Source organism: Lissotriton helveticus, chromosome 4_1, assembly GCF_964261635.1.
Source record: "Lissotriton helveticus chromosome 4_1, aLisHel1.1, whole genome shotgun sequence".
In the NCBI taxonomy this organism is placed as follows: Eukaryota; Metazoa; Chordata; class Amphibia; order Caudata; family Salamandridae; genus Lissotriton; species Lissotriton helveticus.
This window is the reverse complement of record NC_136063.1, coordinates 762557245-762577386: the sequence shown is the minus strand read 5'-3', so window position 1 is coordinate 762577386 and position 20142 is coordinate 762557245. Positions and strand designations below refer to the sequence as shown.

General features: G+C 43.2%; 1 protein-coding gene across 2 annotated transcripts in view; it reads left to right on the top strand.

Annotated features, from left to right (window-relative positions):
• The window catches only part of TAF4B (TATA-box binding protein associated factor 4b), a 309374-nt gene that overhangs the window by 230656 nt on the left and 58576 nt on the right, over positions 1-20142 (top strand). The gene's annotated exons all lie outside the window — the stretch shown is intronic.

Genomic DNA, 20142 nt, shown 5'->3' with positions numbered 1-20142 from the left:
TTTTGCCAGCTTCTTCATGGCAGTTTAAAAACGGTACACACAGAGTGCAATGGCAGACAGAGACATATTTAAGGTGCTACTTGAGTGGGTGGCACAATTGGTGCTGCAGGCTTACCAGTAGTATTTAATTTACTGGCCCTGGGCACATGTAGTGCACTGTACTAAGGACTTGCAAGTAAATTAAATATGCCAATTGGGTAAAAGCCATTTCTACCATGGTTTCAGGAGAGGTTTGCTACTAAAAAAAAAAAAAAATGGTTTCGGGTGAGAGCACAAGCACTTTAGCATTGGTTAGCAGTGGTAAAGTGCGCACATCCTAAAGCCAGCAAAAATGAAGGCAGCAAAGTAGGAGGATTAAAAGCAAAAAGTCAGGGAGAAAATCACACCAAGGGCGCCAGGTCTAACATGAGCCATCTAGATACATATCCTACTGTTAACAGAACATCTCATCTCATGCACAGAGTTTTCCTTAACATCACTGAAGCCAAAATGCAACTACACTGGACACCCAGCAGACTTTTAAAGATGTGGGGGGAGCCAACGTAGACTTCCAGCATATTGCATGACGATTCCTGCACATACAGAGCTTATGGGTAGGGTGATGTTTTGCAGCTTGTATCTTGCCCGGATTCACATACTGGTCATTGTTCTGCCATCTAGTGGTTGGGTCCAGAAAGTCTCTTTTCTTTCCTTTAGTTTGTTTTGCCCTGGCATCAAAATCGACCATTTGGTGGTATGGTCCCTCTTTGGATGACATCAGACATACACCCTTGTGTGGTAACCATTTTCAGATTAAAGAGTACAAAACAGGAGGACAGGTTAAGCTGGCAAGCAAGCACCTCGCAATAGTGGAAACTGAAGTATCAAGTGGTAGACATGATATTCGTGGGGACACCACCAATAGACCTCTTTGTGAATCAGGAAAGAAACATAATGCCAAAGCTTTGCAGCCAGATTCCCAAACGACCAGTCACGGGGGAATGCCCTGTGAGTGGAATTGCCATGAAAATTTGCATTTGCTTCCCCTTTTACCCCCACCATTGAGACCATTTGTAATAAAGGGGTTCAAACAACCATGGCACTGTAAAATAGCCCCCCAATGCACAAGACAGACTTGGCTCTCCGACTTAGTGTAGATAGCACAAAGGAGGGTTCTACCTCTGCCAGTTCATCAGGACCTTCTTTGGATCCAAGGGAGACAAGTGTTCCACCTGCACCACATACAGCTTGGCAGCATGGCTCCTGGGGACCTAGTTTAAAAATTTACTTTTATCTATGTACATTGCAGGACTAACCTTTTTGAAATTATAGTGACTTTCTTGTTAGCCATCATGCAATTTTTGTGAACTTCAAGCTCTCTCAGTACAAAGATCCTTGCTTACATATCCACACAGTGGGAACCGAAATCAGTCCATGCTTCCTTTCAAAGGTGGTCTCATCCTCCCATGTTAATCAAACCGTTCATCTACCAGCTTTTTTCCAGCAATCTCAAGCTGAACGAATTCTTCATCCTCTAGACGTCAGAACCGTAGTCCTGTATTACATTCAAGAAACAAATTGTCAGGAAGGGAAACCTTTAAAAAAAAACTTCTGCAACAACCACAAATGGGCATACCTGTAAGAAAATGCACTATTGCAAGATGGATCGTCCACACAACCCAACAATGCCATTAGGCAGCAGGAGTTTCATTTGAATGAAAACGATGAGCCCTCTTCACAAGAAAAAGGGCAACCCTCTCTTTCAACGCTAATGTTCCCATTCCGGAAATGCATAATCTTTCACTGGTACTCTATGCACTTTCACCAAACACCTCTGTGTAGATATCCAAGTGAAGGAAGAGAAACCGGTGGGACAAAGTACTCAACACCTGTCTGCAAATACAATCTTATTGTAACCCTACCTCCCAGGAGGATACTACAGCTGCAATCAATGCACAGCTTGCAAATCCAGTAAAGGTTAGTCCTGCAAAATGAAATGTTTACCAACCTATAGGAGTAGTTTTGTAGCTTGAAGATTTTTCTGAATTCACATGTAACCCTCCCACTTCCCCAAAAGATTAGCTATTTGCAACAGGGAAAAGGAGGAGTTGGATCAATAGTTGAAGCCAAAACCAAAGAGTTTAAAAAAAAAAAGAAATAACTAAAGATGACGACTACGGAGAAAGGCTTCTGGGGACAAACATCTGAGGTCAACGAAGGAGAGACAGAGCACAAGATGGTCGATTGTGACACACCACACAAAAGAGACTTTTTCAGACCCAGCCATTCAATGGTAAAATAATGCGTACCATGTGAATCCAGACAATTATTCAAACTGCAAAACTACTCCTACAGAGAAGTAAGTAAACATGTCATTGCAGCCACACTCACTTACTGGGAGGCTGTCCAGCTTGAGGCTGCAGCTGCATTTATATGTGGCGAGAAAAAAGGGGAAATAAAATATATATATATATATATATATTTGCACTGGTGTAAATGTGTATAGCTATTTACATTCTAAGCACACAAATACAGAATTGGTATATAAGAGACCTATTGAAATGGGCTGTGGTAGAGCAGTCGAATGAAGAACTTGTGGAGAGACAAAAAACGAACTGAAGAATTAGCAGACTTAGTGGCGCTGATTCAGAAATTGTCTGATTACCCCAAGTGCTACACCACCATGGAGGGACCCCCACATTTTAAGTGGAATGAACAGAATAGACTCTTTGATTAAAATTGTCATGCCCTGTGAACCCAGCTTACACCAATAAGTAATTTCGGTCCCTAACTGGACTGTGACACAGTGTGCAAGTAAAGTGGTTTTGCTGAACGTTGCATTTCTAATTGACAACTGAACGAAAGCTCCCTGTTTTATCTTCTCTCCCAGGCCATCAACCTTACAGCCCAATAACGTGTGTTTCAATATTGAAAGCACCATAATAAGGAAAAATAGTCTATCACTAAGACGCTATTCCTTCGCTGCCTCCAAGCCTGAACCATAAAACATGAGAATCGGGTGCCAATCCTGAACACTCCTTGCTTTACACTGCTCTGGTATCTGTAGTTCACTAGCTACCTCTCTTGTGCATATTGCCCAATCCTTATTGCATTCGCTAGGGAGGGCCCTTCAGTATTAGGTGGTAGTGGTATTCACTATGAAGCCTGCTATATGGGCCCCCAACCACCTTTCAGCTCTTAAATGTGAAAGCATGTTTGACAATACACTGTCATGGTTGCTTCTTAATCATTCTCATAATGTGAGCCTAAGAGATAAATCACCAATGGTTTCTCTGAGCACATTATGTAGTCTCACTGTCCATTACTGCTGTTGAGTATTCATGGCTTTCATCTGTAACCTGTCCGAGAGCTCAATCTTATGTAGCCAGAAGGTAAGAAGCCAGTGTGTTCCGCTTTCGCCAGATGAGGTCCCATTATGCAGTTCACAGTCTATTCCTCTGCTCCAAGTAGCCACCTTTCCCCTACCTCCGTTCCAAAGGGGAGGAAGAAAAAAACAGTTTTCCTCTAAGGGATTGCTGAGGATGATCATGTTGTGGAGGTCCCTTGCTTGTGGCCTTCCAGGTCCAGACATTCTGGGCAAAGTTGGAGTGCCAAGTGTGTCCGCTCAGAAGTACCTTCGTATGTGCAGTGAAGAGCATCAAGTATTTTTTCCCTGTACCATTGCAGCTCCTACTTGACCACACATGTATGCCTTTACTGCTGCACCACCTGAACATTGTCCAGAAAAAGCAACGTTTTGGTATTGTCGTTGTGGGCAAGAGTCCCAGCTCTCTTGCCACCTGCAGGATTGCATTCCTGCCCATGAAATTCAGGATGCTTGACATTCCTCTGGGTTAAGAGCTAGGTTTCAGCTGAGGGGTCAGTGCCCTTTGGGCTTTCATTTTAATGTACCTGGTTGAGTATTAGGTCCTTGACAGAATGCTGTTCCTAGGCATTTGTCTTTCTCTAGGGCAACCACTATACGAACTTTATTGCTCTGGGTGCTGCCTTCTGCATCTTTGACATTTCCTTGCAGAAATCGTAAACCCCCCGACCTCCAGGCGTGCAATAATTTCCTAGTTTCCATGTCCTCCGATGTCTTTTGCACCTTTTTTTTTCCTCAATGCCTTCTTGCTTAAATATTTATTGAAGTTCTGTTGTAATTGTTCTAGGTCTAAGTCCACTGTGTCCGCCATTTATTCTAAAGCTTTCCTTGTATCTTTTATTCTTATCAATAGTTCAGAGTGACGGTCAGATATGGTACTGATCTTTTTGGGATGAGTTGCTTTTGAGAATTCGGATGTTGAGTGCCCCAGAGGGGGATTGGTAAGGAAAGCAAGCTTATCTTCTTTGTTGCGCTGCTGGTATTTGGTACTGAAGAAGTACCACCTGAGGTCAGAGGTGAGGGGTGATTGTCAGAAACTTGACACTCAAAATGATATCTGTCAAATGCACCAGCCTAGACAGGTATTAATACTCACCTTACTGCCTGTCCGATTTCCGCAAGGGGTTCACTGAATCGACTGTTACTACCATGGTGGTGTTTACTAAAATGTTTCACAAGTATGGTGTCCTGTCAGCCAATTCTTATTGAGCATTAAAGCCCCAGGCTCATTATCAATCTTCCAGAAGATGGTTGCCCTATGAGAGCTGCCTGCACCCAGTCCAAGGAGGCTGTCTGCATTGACTGTCCATAGGGGCTGGGTCAAGCTGCCATTGAAAGCCTGCTACCTGGTGCTTCCCTCAGACGATACCATGCAGCAAATCGACAAGACCACAAATTCTCTTGCAGTGCAGTTTAGCCGCTCTCTCAATTGGACGTCACTGGGCAGTAGACCAACTTGTGAGTACAAAAGCAATTGATGGAGGACCGATTTTGCCTAATAACGCCTAATATTAAACCTCGGTGAGTAACTCAAATGGGAATAAAGGAAAGAATACAAGTTTTATGAAACGAGGTACAATGAATAATAGGCCGGCAAGAGTATGTTGAACCCCAAACTGGTGTCTGATATGTCTACAAACTAGTTTTGTTGTGATCAGAAAGGTCTTCTGTTTAGATTACTTACCAAAATATATGTAAAGGAAGGGAATGTGATGCGCACAAGGTTCCTAATCTGTAAATCTGCTGGACTCTAAGAGGAAGTAGAATTTGTTTAAAACAAAATGAAAGTCATATATTTGTAACCTATTGCAAACTTCTATAGATAACGCACCGTAACAGGTTAGTGACAGAAGACCTTCAGGTGTAAAGGTTACTCTCAGGCTGTTGTATAGCGAGTTCACAGACACAGTATTTATTATGGCATCAAGCTATTGTTGAACGCCTGGGAGACAAGTAAATGAAAACAAAATCACCTTGGAGCACATACAAATAAATACTAACTATAACTTTGGCAAGCATTTGTGGTACCAGGGGGTTTCCACCGGGGCAACAAACCTTGCCATTTTTGATCACTCTCGCAGGCTACACAACAAAATCAAGTCAGTAAGTTGAAATGGGTTTCCTGATTTTACTATAAAATACAGTGCAAGGCATGCGTTGGCTTACCTACGTAAATTAATACTAATTCCTTGTGGACCACTTTTATGTACATAAACCAAAAAAATCCTAATGAAGTCTGAGCTAGAGAGCAGTTGAAGCTTCAGAAGCACTCTTTTTGGATTCTCATAGTTCCTGGAAAAAATATATGTAATTCTCTATTGATATAATGAACATTAGAAAGACAATTACTGAACACCTGATAAATGGTAGTAATTGGAAACATAAAAATATCCCAGAAACCATACAGTGAGCACAAAGTATCAATCTTCTGAAAATTAATCATGAGGATAAAAATATCCAAGAGTATATAATTATTTTAAACATATGTTTTAGGTCCACTTTGTCTGATAGATGTCAGCAAATCCCCCTGGCCATTTCCTACATATGACTGACTACGTAGAAATCTTACAACCCACCCTTCATGTCAGAAAAGGGAGGTCAACTAGATGACAATGATTTTTATACTAACAAACATGCCTGCTATACAAAGTATTTTTTTAATTTGAAAGATTTCCCAGTGATTGTAGTTTGGTCTTTGTGGTGCACAGAATTCAAGTTTACAAATTAATTTTCTGAAAGGAAAGCTAATGAAAGTGTGGTCCTAGAAAATATCCTGAACGGTTCACTCATCTCATGGCCGTTTAAAACAGCTGACAATCATTTATTTAGCAGTTGGATATCGGTTGTTGTACAATGTATTAAATACCCAACAGTGGTGTCTTTCACTGGTTGAGCGACTCCACAGATCAGCAATGCCCTACCTAGAACTTCTTGACTGGACTCTTGGTCACCATTTCCTTTCAGGAAATGGATTTTCAGGACCGTACCAGCGACTACATTGGAGGAGGTCCTTATTGGTTGATGGGTTTTTAGGCATAACACTTTTTTGTGGTACACCGTTAGTGTATATATGGTGGGTACTAGATAAATGTCTGCTATGGCTTCTACCTGCATACTTGTCCAGCGTTCTGTTCACGGTTAAATAAGTGCTAAATCTTTGTCCAGAGCCTCGGCATATGCATCTTTTCCCAAGCCGAACTCCTTTACAGAAGAAAGCCCTTTCAAAACACCCGAGATTTAACAAAGCCAACAAGATTTAACAAAGATTCCTGAATCCAACCAAGTGCAAAGCTGTATAGCACCTATGCAGTCCATAGGAGCCATAAAAACGATCTTACATGGGCCATAGAAAACGCTACCATCTTATGTTTGTCTGTATATTTCTTAGTTTTATTCTATTTAGCTTCCCCCTATAAGTCAACTTTCTTTAACGATAATACTGATTGGCCATTTATGTTTTTAAGTGCAAAGGACTGGGCCATTCTGTATGTTAGTTTCAAACCCCATCTATTTCTAGATGACGCTTTCAATCTTCACCATTGCTACCTCGAGAGTCAAGTATCCAAAGGCAGTAACTTAGTTATCCAGTTGAAGCGCTTCATTAGCAAATGGCAGTGCCCATAAAGGATATTGCCTAGTAACCACTAACTACCCCATGGCCCAAGAAAAAGCCTCACACGGGTCCTCTACCTTTTTGTTCAGGCTTTCTTGTGATGAAAGTTCTTGTGTGGCAGGAGAGCTGTTCATTCCTGACCTTGTTCAAGTTTCTCTGACCCGCTCAGTATTTTTCTCCATCTGTTCGACAGTTTCATAGAGAACTTCGGGTGGTGCATTAATGTTCCTAAAACAGAAGTCTACGATGATCAAGGGCAACATTTAAAGTATACTTTGTTATTAATATATTTGACAGCAACATTCCAATCCTAAACATTTTGAGTATATTGTGGTTGACAATAGTTAAGACAAAATAACAGTTGCATGGTTTAATTGATATAGGTGTGTGGTTAAGCGAAGTGAGAACACAAATTTATCTGAAGCTATGTTGTAGAACTAGTGGATCCTACAGGCATGAAATATACAGAAGTACAGCAAGACAGGCGAGTCACCACCCTCTTATTTCAAATTGCGGAAAGTCACTTTTTAGTGCTGTTCGGAGTTGTTGTTGAAAGAGCCTAAAGTGGCGCTGAGTGGCTTAGTTATAACAAGTATGTTGAGGTTGGTGGATCATAGGTTTTAAGCTGGTGTGTATTAGTACACAATTTTAGAGAGGTTGTTTGTAACCAGACAATGAACTGCTTTGAAAATAAATGTGCTTTAAATTATTGTGACTCACACAGTATTGCATCTGCTGGAACATGGGCGTGTAGTTTCTATTTACTATGATACCTAAAGTGCTTTTATTTCCTGCTGACTATGCCATTTTGTTTAGCTAGAAAATATATTTTGTTGAATGGTAGGTATCCTAATTCAGAAAGGAATGGCAAAAACTCCATGTGACGTTTGTAGGAACTAATCTGTGATACTGCAGAAATGGTTATTGTATTGGAATGTCTACCTATTGCCCATCTGAAACAGAGTACATCTGTATGCTTTAATCTGGCAAGTATTTAAGTGGCACCGAATCGTGCAAAGAGGCAGAATTTTGTATGCAGATGACACTTGTCCACATACCAGGTTCAATCCCCTAAAGAGTTTGAGCTGTAAAGCTTGTCCCATAATGTTAAGCAGTTGTTGACATCTAAAGTCAAATGTAGTTTGCTACATATGACTGCACGTTTTATTGTTTTGTTTTTATTCATAATTCCACTTCACTACCATTACAGGTTTTGTTGCAGATTAGACCAGATGTTTTTGCCTTGCTGTTTATTGGAGTGGCCCATGCGGTGTTTGGATGGCGGACCATGACAGCTCAGTGTTCTTGCAATGTTTTTCATCGAATGATGGCGCCTTGCAAGGGCTCACCTAGTCTTAGTTATTTATAATGCAATTGCGTGAGGAATGGAATAAAGAGATAGTCATACTTCCAGGCCACCTTATTTAGTCACCTCGTGCGTGTAGGGTTTTCATAAGGAAACACAAAGCTCGAGTTTATTTGGCTTGTTTGATGGAAACAACTTAGTTCGAGGCATATGAGCTGCAGATTGCACACTGCGCCTAGATCGCCACCTAGTGTTGGGCCCGGATGTTAGCAGTTTGTTGTTGTCCTGAAAAGTTCTTTGGAAGTCACGAGATTGGTGACTCCTCCTTAGGACCACATTGCGCATGGGCATCGGCTCCATCCCCAGATTGGTTTTTTCCGCCATTGGGCTCGGATGTGTTTCATGCGCTCCGGTTCGGAAACAAATTTCCTTCGGCGCGCAATCCTCACCCAGTTCGACGGTATTGTTTCGATCGCGATCCACGACGCGATTCTCTACCAACTTCGAAGTCTTCGATTCTGGTCGTCGACGAAGGCCTTCGGGCCTACCTAGGCCTCACTTTCTGGCTCATGGAAAGGACGCCATTCAAGAAGTGTCCTCAATGTGGGTCGAAGTTTCCCAACACCGACCTACATAAGGTGTGCAACCTGTGCCTTTCACCGGAGCACGAGGCCAAAGACTCTTCGGCGTGTGCCTCATTCCGCTCCAAGAAGACCATTCGGGACCGACGAGCTCGAAGAACTATGGCTCGCTCGTCCGCTTTGACGAACACCAGCACGCCGAAGAGCGTATCAGATCGGATCCTCCGATGCCGAAGACTCCGATGTCGAGGTAGTCACTCCAGCTCAACGGGTCGTAAGTAAGACCGTCGACCCCACCCCTTCCTCGACACCATCAAAAAAAGGCTTCGGTCACACCTTCACCTTCGGGCTCGGGTGTACACCGAGAGACTGCTTCCAATGCCCCGCCTTCGGGCCCGGCAAAGAAGCCCATAAAGCCTTCAGGCGGCTCGGGCTCGAGCCAGCCTATTTCCGGTGCCGACCCAGTACCGACACCAAAGAAAAAGCCATCTTCCTCTTCGACCGTTGCTTCGACACCCAAGCACACGGCGCCGAAGACTGCCATCGGTTCATCGATGCCGAAACCGTACTCTGTGCCGATTTAATAAAAATAAATAAATAAATAAAATCAACCAAAGCTCCAGATTCACATGCATCGGAGCCGAAAAAACTCTCGGAATCGAAAAAACAGGTTCCCGTAAAAGACACTTTGAAAGGGCACCCTCCTAATCCAGCTTCCGACTCTGTGCCTAAAAAAACTACTGAGCTGAAAATTTCGACGCCGAAGGATCTACCTTGCTCACAGGAGCTTTTTACACCAGATCCACAGCAAAAAACTCTTGTAAAAGATCCTAAAACTGGACAATTGACTCTCAGCTCCAAGAAGAGACCACTTGAGGCGCCAACTCCTCCCCTGCAAAGAAGAGACATTTCAACCTCTCCATTAAGGGTCTCTTCTCCACCACCTCCCCATACTGTTCCTCCTCCTACACCACCTCCACCACATCATTCACCTACACCATCTCCTAATCCAGACGATGATGTACACACAGGCTCTGATTATGAAGGTGGGGGTGCACATTACCCAGCACATACTAATAGTCCCCCCTCAGTCCCCTAATCCATGGGATGATTACAACACCCCTGATGTGCCTTACGTCCCACAAGATGATGTATACCCTCCCAGACCTTCGCCACCAGAGGACACCATAGGTTTTATCCTACTAGTCCAAAGGGCTGCACAATATCATGGGGTGGACTTGCACACCGATGCAGTGGAGGAAGACTTCCTATTAGACACTTTTGACAACACACAAAGGTCTACTTCCATCTTACCAATGCTTAAGGGCGTCATCCAGAACGCAACTGAGGTTTTTAAAGACCCCGGTAGAGCTAGGGTTCTCAATCCTCGCATTGAGAAAAATATAAAGCTCCCCCTGCAGACCCAGTTTATATTAAAGGCTCAGCACAATTGGATTCTTTAGTGGTATCCAATGCACGTAAACGTGCTAATTGCTAAACAGGTGAAGCCTCACCACCAGACAAAGAATGTAAGCTCCTTGACGCCTCCGGCAAGAGAACTGCGGCACACGCAGCTAACATCTGGCGCATTGCCAACACCCAAGCGTTGCTGGCAAGATATGACAGGGCACATTATGATGAACTAGAGTCCATAATGCAGCACCTACCAGACAAATATAAAAACAGAGCTAACAAACTTATACAGGAAGGTAAACCTATTACTAATACCTCTATTCGTTGTACCCTAGACGCCGCAGATACTGTCTCAAGGGCAATCAATACCAGCACCTTACTACGTAGACATGCCTGGCTACGTATTTCAGGTTTTAAACCTGAGGTACAAAACTCCATCCTTAATCAGCCATTTGATGAGACACACTTATTTGGCCCAAATGTTGACGTGTCTTTAGAAAAAATTAAAAAAGACACCAACACAGCAAAATCTATGGGAGCCTTGTAGCAGCAAGCTCCCAGGTGTTCATTTCGGCGCTTATCATACAGAGGCAACACAAGAGGCTACTCCTCAGAAAGTCCCTCCTCTTCCTACAAAACCCCTAGCCAATCCACATTCACTAAGGGCTACCAAAGAGGGGGTTACAGGGGTAACAACAACAAAGCCAGAGGCAAAAATAACACCTCCCGCTCTGCCTCTACCCCTACCCGATGAATTTCCTCCGCTCCCCCCCAATATTCCACTCCTGTGGGGGGAAGACTCTAACAATTCCTGCCTGCCTGGATCAACATCACATCAGAAAGGTGGGTGCAACAAATTATTCACTCAGGTTACTGTCTATACCACCCAAACAGCGTCCAATGTCACAAGAACATCTATCACTGTTAAAGGAAGAAGTAGTATCTCTGCTAGAAAAAAGTGCAATAGAACTAGTTCCTCTGCACCAGCAAAACAAGGGAGTTTACTCTCTATACTTTAATTCCAAAGAAGGACGGCTCTCTAAGGCCTATTTTAGACCTCAGACCGCTAAACATATACATACAGTCAGACCATTTTCACATGCTCAACTCCAGCAAGTCCTTCCTCTCTTTTCACAAGACGACTTCCTGGCTACTCTAGACCTCAAGGACGCATACTTCCACATTCCCATTCACAAGGCTCACAGGCAATATCTCAGTTTTGTAATAGACCGGCAGCACTACCAATTCAAAGTACTCCCATTCGCAGTCACAACAGCACCAAGGGTGTTCACCAAGTGCTTGGCAGTGGTGGCAGCGCATCTACGAAGACAGCACATCCATGTCTTCCCGTACCTCGACGACTGACTCACAAAAGCCAGCTCACACAATCAGTGTGTAAAACACACTCATGCCACCATCCAGCTGCACCACAACTTGGGGTTCACAATAAACCACACCAAGTCTCATCTACAACCATCCAAAATACAACAGTACCTTGAGGCCACAATCAACAGCGCTAGCTTATCCCACTCCAGCAAGGATAGCCAGCATGCAAATTCTCCTAACAAAGTTTCAGCTACAACACTTCCTCCCAGCACGAGTGTTCATGCAACTCATAGGTATAATGGCCTCTTGCATCTTCATAGTACCCCATGCAAGACTTCAAATGCGTCCGCTACAAGAGTGCATATCATGTCAACGGAACCAGGCTCAAGGTCACTTAACAGACCTAGTGTTGGTAGACGGTCTAACTCATCGCTCTCTGCAGTGGTGGAGCACCAAAAACCTTTCCAAGGGACGACCCTTCCTAGAGCCAGTTCCCCAGATAATCTTAACTGCGGATACATCGCTCTCCGGCTGGGGAGCCCACCTGCTGCAACACACCATGCAAGACAGGTGGACACCGCAACAAAAATGACTCCACATCAATCATCCGGAGTTATTATCAGTATTCTTAGCACTAAAAGCTTTCCAAAAGCAAGTAGCAAACAAAGCTGTGTTAGTTCGTACAGACAATATGACTGCAATGTATTACATACAGAAGCAAGGAGGCACGCACTCCCTGCAACTATCTCAACTAGAACAGGACATATGGAGGTGGGCTATACCTCGGAACATATTCCTTCTAGCTCAACATGTCCCAGGAGTACAAAATACTATAGCGGATCTGTTAAGTCATCAAACACAACAGACCCACGAGTGGGAACTTCATATGCAAGTTCTTCAGCCATTCTTTCAGATGTGGGGACAGCCTCAGATAGATCGGTTTACCACCCACGAAAACGCAAAATGCCCAAGCTTCGCTGCCAGATATCCACACCCACTGTCCAAAGGAAACGCGATATGGATGAATTGGTCAAACAAATTTGCGTACGCTTTTCCACCTCTACCACTCATGCCACTAGTAGTACGCAAACTACAGCAGCATTCTCTGACCCTCATCCTAGTTGCTCCAACGTGGGCAAGACAACCGTGGTACACCACACTGCTACACCTGTCTGTAGTACCATACCAAAAATTACACCCGTCTCCACACCTCTTAACACAGAACCATGGAGAAATCAGACACCCGGTCCCAGCTCAGCTCAACCTTGCGATCTGGCTCCTGAAGTCCTAGAATTTGGGTATCTAAACCTTCCTCCAGACTGCATGAACGTCATTAAAGAAGCTAGACGTCCTACCACTAGGGCATGTTATGCGGCCAAGTGGAAACGATTTGTGATATATTGTCACAACAACAATATTAATCCCTTAGATGTGATTATTCAACACATCATAGGTTACTTATTGCATCTTCAAAGATGTAACCTAGCCTATACGTCTATTAGACTACATCTTGCTGCAATAGCAGCATATCTGCAAAACAGACAATATCTATCTCTGTTCAGAGTGCCTGCCATTAAAGCCTTTATGGAAGGCCTTAAAAGAATAATTCCTCCCAGAGTACCACCTTCACCTGTATGGAATTTAAACGTTGTTCTCACACGGCTAATGGGGCCTCCCTTCAAACCCCTACACAAATGTGAATTACAATTTTTAACTTGGAAAGGTGCGTTCCTAGTGGCGATCACTTCTCTGCGCAGAGTTAGTGAACTACAAGCACTAGCGGTACAAAAGGTGGGGTGGTGATGGACGGAGCATCTGAACCAATCAAACACTCACACCCAGTCAACAGATCTGGGTTTGATCCATCACCGTTCTTTAGCCCACTCTGCCACCCCAGTTCAGACATGGCTATATGCAAATCAGTCTGACCCTGTGCCTCATGGGAACAGTCCAGCCCGAACTGCCAAGCCATGCCTTCCCTGGACCGGAAACAAGCTTCCTAGGACCGGTTTCTGGCATTACAGCCTTCTTCAGCCAGGCTTGCTTGAATCCAGTGGCAAAGTGAGCAAGGGACTCACGTCTGAGCATACCCTGCCAACTTATGGCGAACAAATCAGTACAAAAGGGGGTGGTGATGGACGGAGCATCTGAACCAATCAAACACTCACACCCAGTCAACAGATCTGTTGACTGGGTGTGAGTGTTTGATTGGTTCAGATGCTGCGTCCATCACCACCCCTTTTTGAACTACAAGCACTAACCATTCAAGAACCCTTTTTGCAAATGCATCAAAATAATGTCGTTCTGCGTACTAATCCGTAATTCCTGCCTAAAGTCATTTCTCCATTCCATCTCAATCAGTGGAACTGCCCGTTTCCTTCTCGCAACCACAGTCCGTAGCAGAAAGAGCTCTTCACACATTAGATGTCAAAAGAGCGTTGCTATACTACATAGAAAGGAAACAACCCTTTTGTAAGACAAAACAACTTTGTGTCATTCTCACCACCACACAAGGGTAATCCCATTTCAAAATCTGGGATAGCTAGATGGATTGTCAAATTCATACAGCTTTTGCTACCACAAAGCTAAACGTACGCTATCTGTTCCTTCTAAAGCCCACTCTACCAGAAAGATAGGGGCTTCAGTGGCATTTTTAGGAAACATTCCCCTAGATGACATCTGCTGAGCAGCTACATGGGCTACACCGCACACATTCACAAAACACTATTGTGTAGATGTGCAAACAAAACAACAAGCTAATGTGGGCCAGGCTGTTCTCAAAACATTATTCCAAACTACTGCAACAGATAGGGCTGGTCGCTGCTGAGAGTGGGTACTGCTATACAATCTATCCACAGTGTGCAATCTGCAGCTCATATGCCTCGAACGGAAAATGCTACTTACCAGTATGTATCTGTTCTTGGCATATAGAGCTGTAGAGTTGCACACGTCCACCCGCCTCCCCGGCTACCCTTGTCTGTTCCAGTATTATCTTAATTAGATACAAATTACATGGGCATCCTTCCTTTTCTTGCAAAGCTCCATCATTTCCCTAATGGCGAAAAACAATCTGGGGATGGAGCCGATGCCCATGCGCAATGTGGTCCTAAGGAGGAGTCGCCTATCTCGTGACTTCCAAAGAACTTTTCAGGACAACAACAAACTGCAAACATCCGGGCCCAACACTATATGGCAATCTATGCACAGTGTGCAACTCTGCAGCTCTACATGCCAAGAACAGATGCATACTGGTAAGTAGCATTTTCCTTCCTGGGTATTATAAGCAGCAGGCCTGGAAGCCAAGTTTTCTGTTCACCAAACAAATGAATCAAAGGGAAAGAGTGAGAAGAACTTAGACGCTGTTGAAATATTACATTTCAAAATGCACGTTGATGTTTTGGGGGAAGTCTGTTTTTTTTTAGATTTATGGTGTCCTTAAGGTATACAATGGTACAAAACCAGGCTATTGAATGGATGGTAGTATTCATCTTACTCAGTTTGTGTTTTATGAGCAAATGATGCTCATGAATCCTTGGGCAGGAAAGGGACTCCACAAATATTTATTTTTGTACAATTTCCCGTAACTCGGGCTGTACTAGTTTTCTTTTCTGGTCAGAGAGGCAGGGGCTGGTGTGGGTTTGAATTTGGGATCTCGTGAAGATGGTTGTAAAATTTTTGACTGCTTGCAAATTCTAAATGTTTAAAAAAAAAAAAAAATCTGGAAAGAGCACTTGTTAAGCCCAGTTTTGAGGGAAAAGAAGAAAGGGAAGCTACACTTGTAGATTGCCTTTGTGTAATGGGAAGAGGGGCTGAACACTAACTCCCTCTCTGCTGAATTCAACTTGTTTTGGAAAATAGGAATGGACATTTATGAACATTTAGAGCCCGATTAGGACTATGGCAGTGCTCTGGATCGCCGTAGATGTGGTGGCGGTGCGGGCGCCGCTGCACCAGCGGTCTGACCGCCCTGTTACTACTTGGGCAGTCAGACCTCCATTGCCTTGCTGCAACCGCCAGGGATCAGAGATCACTGCCGGTTGCGCGGCGGACTTGTGAAAGCAATATGATTGGCGGGACTGCTTCGGTCCCGCCAAGCCTAATGAGTTTCCTCTCTGCCCTGGTTTTTTTCTTGGTGGGTCCTACTCCATGAAAACTGTGGCAGAGGGGAAACAAAGTGGGCTCGATGTCTACTATCCTACTGCACACCTTGTAGTCAAACTATTTATTTGGGCTATGTCCACTGGTATTAAAGTTATGTAGGTTTTATTCTGGTTATGTTTTTAACGAATTGCCGAAGATGTAACCATCTGTCTTGACCTCTGTATCAGTAAACTCCAGCTCTCCTAATTTTGTTTAACGGACTTGTGCCACAGCAATATTGGCAGTGCAACGCGTGCATACGATATGCTGCCCTCATACTCTTACTTCTGGAGCATTTGGAGCTCATAAAGAAGCCTTGTCTTTCTGACGTTTCTTAGATGTTTTATTGCTGCTAGGATTCTTTACTGGTACTCAATATAACATGTATTGAACTGGTGAAACAGCATAATGTTTCAAGCATCGGTACTGTTAATATGACATCCAAGAAATGCCTTTCACCTGAATGCTTAAGCCGGCCATGTGTACATCACATTGCTTCTCGCACTCCTCTCTTGCCCTGGCTACGTTCGCACCCCTAAAAATAACATGTGGAAGTAGTAAATGAAAACCGCTAAAGCTGCATACATTCTTTATATTCATAGAAAATGTTTATTTGAAGTAACCCTAAGGTTGCAGCTCAAAATCGCTAATCCCCTAATGCAGTGTCATGATTTATGGGCTTTTACTAGTTGGAATCATGGAACTTTAATTCCTTGCTCGGATATCCTTATCGTGAACTAATCACTAAGCAAGACAATGTCTTTGAAAAATAAGGGCTGAGGGTACTTTACAGAAGAAATGTTTTGGGTTTGTAACAAGCTCATCCTATATATTGTTAATACAAATTTCCTAAAAAGGGATGGACTCACTTTGTTACATCAACCTCAAACCCAGAAATAATAATTACGTCCTACCTGGCTTGTGCTGCTCATGAATTTGCTAATACTACTAAGAGAAACAAGGGAACCCACTCGGTAAGCAAGGACCAAGGGTATTAGTAATATCAATCAACAAAGGTCCTTGACAAAAAAGGAATGTATAAACATTGAGTAATTATAGGCCACAATCTGCGCTATAATAAGTAAGGTGCCCAGCCGGACCCTGAATTTAATCAATGACAAAGATAGAACGAAGTTTCAAAACGACATGTATATAGTGGGACACAGTCCTGTATCCACAACAAACAACAAGGCTAGACAAACAAAATACAAAGGTAGGAGGTTTATCAGGCAATTTTACAATTTGTGAGAAGCTTGTACAAAATGGAAGGAATCAATCTAGCTTTACTCATGTAGTAAAAACGCAATTATGTCACACAGTGGGGAACTAGTGTTTAAACTACATCAACTGTCTACGGCGTTTCGATCCTGGTAAAATGAAGGATCATCATCAGGACAACCAGTGTATTGCCTAATATGCAAGCCTAGTAAATAAGGCAAGCAGGGCGTCCCGTCCGGTGGCGCCGCTGCGTCAATTAAGAGGAAAAGGCACGTGTAGAAGGAATTCCAGAAGTCCGGATTGAATGGGGGGAGGATGGGAACAAGTAGCGGTGAGCGCCCTTAATAAGGCGAAACCTAGGTCATAAGGCAAGCAGTGCGTCCCGTCCGGTGGCACCGCTGCGGTCAGATGGAAGGAAGGTAATGGATGGAATATCCACGTGTAAAAGGAATTCCAGAAGTCCAGATTGATTATTGGGATATAGGAACCAGTTGCGGTGAACGCCCGAAGATCAGGCGGAACCTCAGTGTTCACAATGGAACAACAGCAACCGTCTGGAGGGCCGAATCGCACCGGTCTGACATACAGGACTGTGTCCCACTATATACATGTCGTTTTGAAACTTCGTTCTATCTTTGTCATTGATTAAATTCAGGGTCCGGCTGGACACCTTACTTATTATAGCGCAGATTGTGGCCTATAATTATTCAATGTTTATACATTCCTTTTTTGTCAAGGACCTTTGTTGATTGATATTACGTGAATTTGCTAGTGGCAGTCTCTGATATCATACAGATCAAGGAGATAGAGAGGACTAGGTACGCTAGCCCGTATCCCCTGGGTTATATGTCAAGATCAATGTGGACTAGCTTAGTTTAGGGGGAGGGGGATTTAAAGTGACTCCGGTACGTCAGACAATAGAAAGGAAAAAAGCAGTATTTTCCTTATAAAGCCCTCACCCACCGACCTAGTCGGTGGCATGCTTCATCATCGGGCCCACCACAGTGGCACCGAATGTGCCCCGGGTGTGCTGCAACGCCAGGTGACTGCGGAGCTGGTATATTGCTGCATGTGCAGTGAAGGGGTGAGAAGTGATATCTCTGATATCACTCACTGTGTGGACTGTTCTCAGTCCATTGACTGTGTGGCTTGTGACAATCATCTTTATGTACTTGCTCATTGCTTCTGACCTACAATGGTGCCCTGTATGTACTGCACATAAGATGCATACTTTGGTCATGTATTACTTGCAGTGTAGGTAGGATGCATCCTACAACATTTCATTGTGTCCCCTACACGAAAGGCAATAGCTATGCACCTGCAGCCGCAGCACGCAAACTACAACCAGGGCCTTCACCCACACTAAACAAGGCACATTCTGCAACTCTTGACTGGATTACCGTTAAAATAGGGCTAGGCTGTAGCAGTGCCCAGTGCAATGTAAATGGCCTAATTGTGGTATATTCCTATCTCTTGTGCACTGTATAGTTTGCTGATTAAGCAAATACAGTAAGTGTCATAGATGCTCAATACATAAAAACTATTTTTCTGAGGGCACTGCGTAAAAGACCCTTCCAAAAGCCACGTCTCATGGAAAGTCTGTGAGCTTTGGTCAACCACTGCATGCAGTTACAGGGCACAGATGGAGAGGGTGCCTTATGCCTACTACACTCCTTCAGGGCAGAGTGTGTCACCCTGCTCTCTTCACATTAAGTACAAAGCATAGCTTATATATGTCTGCACAGCTCTCCTGCAGCACTGCAGATACGTTTCTTGAAGTCAGAGTCAGAGTGAGTCAAAAATACTTTATTCGATTAATTAAAATCATAAAAGTATACTACAGGCACAGAGAATAAGACATTTCTATTCGATACAAAACAAGCTATTTTAAAAACATTAAAAAACAATTAAGAACATTTATGCAGTGAAAAATCGGGTTCAATTTTTTTTTTTTGTTTTTCTTTCTTGTAAACAATAGATCATGTATCTTAATTAATCCATCACTTTAGGTTCTTGTAGAAAATTTCATTGTCATTCCCCTATTACTTTGATTCCTCAGGGAACAAAAATATGCAATACATAAGGGAAAAGGTTGATCTAAACCTTACTATTTACAGAGTACATTCAATGGTTGAAGTATTCAATAATCTAAGCCGTTTGGCTCTCATTGCTGCTACCAAAAAGTTGGCAACCCCAAACATTACAATAGGGGTCTCCATAAGTTGTAAAAACAACAGGGCGGGTTTCACTTGCATAAATCCCTTGTTCCTCAAAAGTGGTAAAATATATTTTTTCCTCCCCTCCGCAAAAAAAGGACAGAAGAATACAAAATGAGTTAAGTCTTGGTCTGTAAAAGCATCACATTTGCATGGTGCGTGATCCCTTGGCTTATTCCATTTCAGGTATGCACCCAAAAGGAGATGAATCTGGTTAAAACGGAATTTCGTGAGAAGCCACCGGTGATATGGCCTGTTTACTATCATCAAATAAGGCTGGATGGACATAGTTGAGAGTAAAATGTAATGAGCCCTTACAGTGTTTTTCTCAATTTCCTTGGCTTCACGTTGCATGTTTCTATATTTTGGAAAGTGAGCTTTAACCCATGTAACATCATCTTTACATAGCTTTTCCGTTTCTTGAAGTCGTTAATGCCTCCTGGACCAGTCTTAACCTAACTTTCTTGGTTGACCAATTTGTTCGAGAAATCTGGTTTAGAGTGGCTGAAAGAAACACAAGTTTTAGCCTTTACATATAGTTTAAGCTGGGGAAAGGTTAATAAATTATCTTAGAAATGTAAGGTATTTTGCAAATGTTCTCCCTCTTTGAGGTGCCGTTATCACATCTGACTTGAAGCAACTTTCATTCAATGATGTGTGCAAAGCGTCTAGTTCCACCGTGCACATGCATGTGTTTTTATGCAAAACTAACTGCAACTATTAATCATCTGTTTTCCAGTTGCTAATTTCTTTAGCACATACAGACTGCTTCAGGTGAACAGTCTCGTCTGTCATATCTTCCTCGTAGATGTGGTTGTGTCGGTGGAGTTCCATTTATTGAATATAGACACTGGACATAAAAATGTGTTGATTATGGTGAAAGAGTGACCAAAACATTTGGAAGCAATATCTCTGTGATAATACATTGGTTTATGTTGCAATGAGCATCTTTACCACTCCAAGCC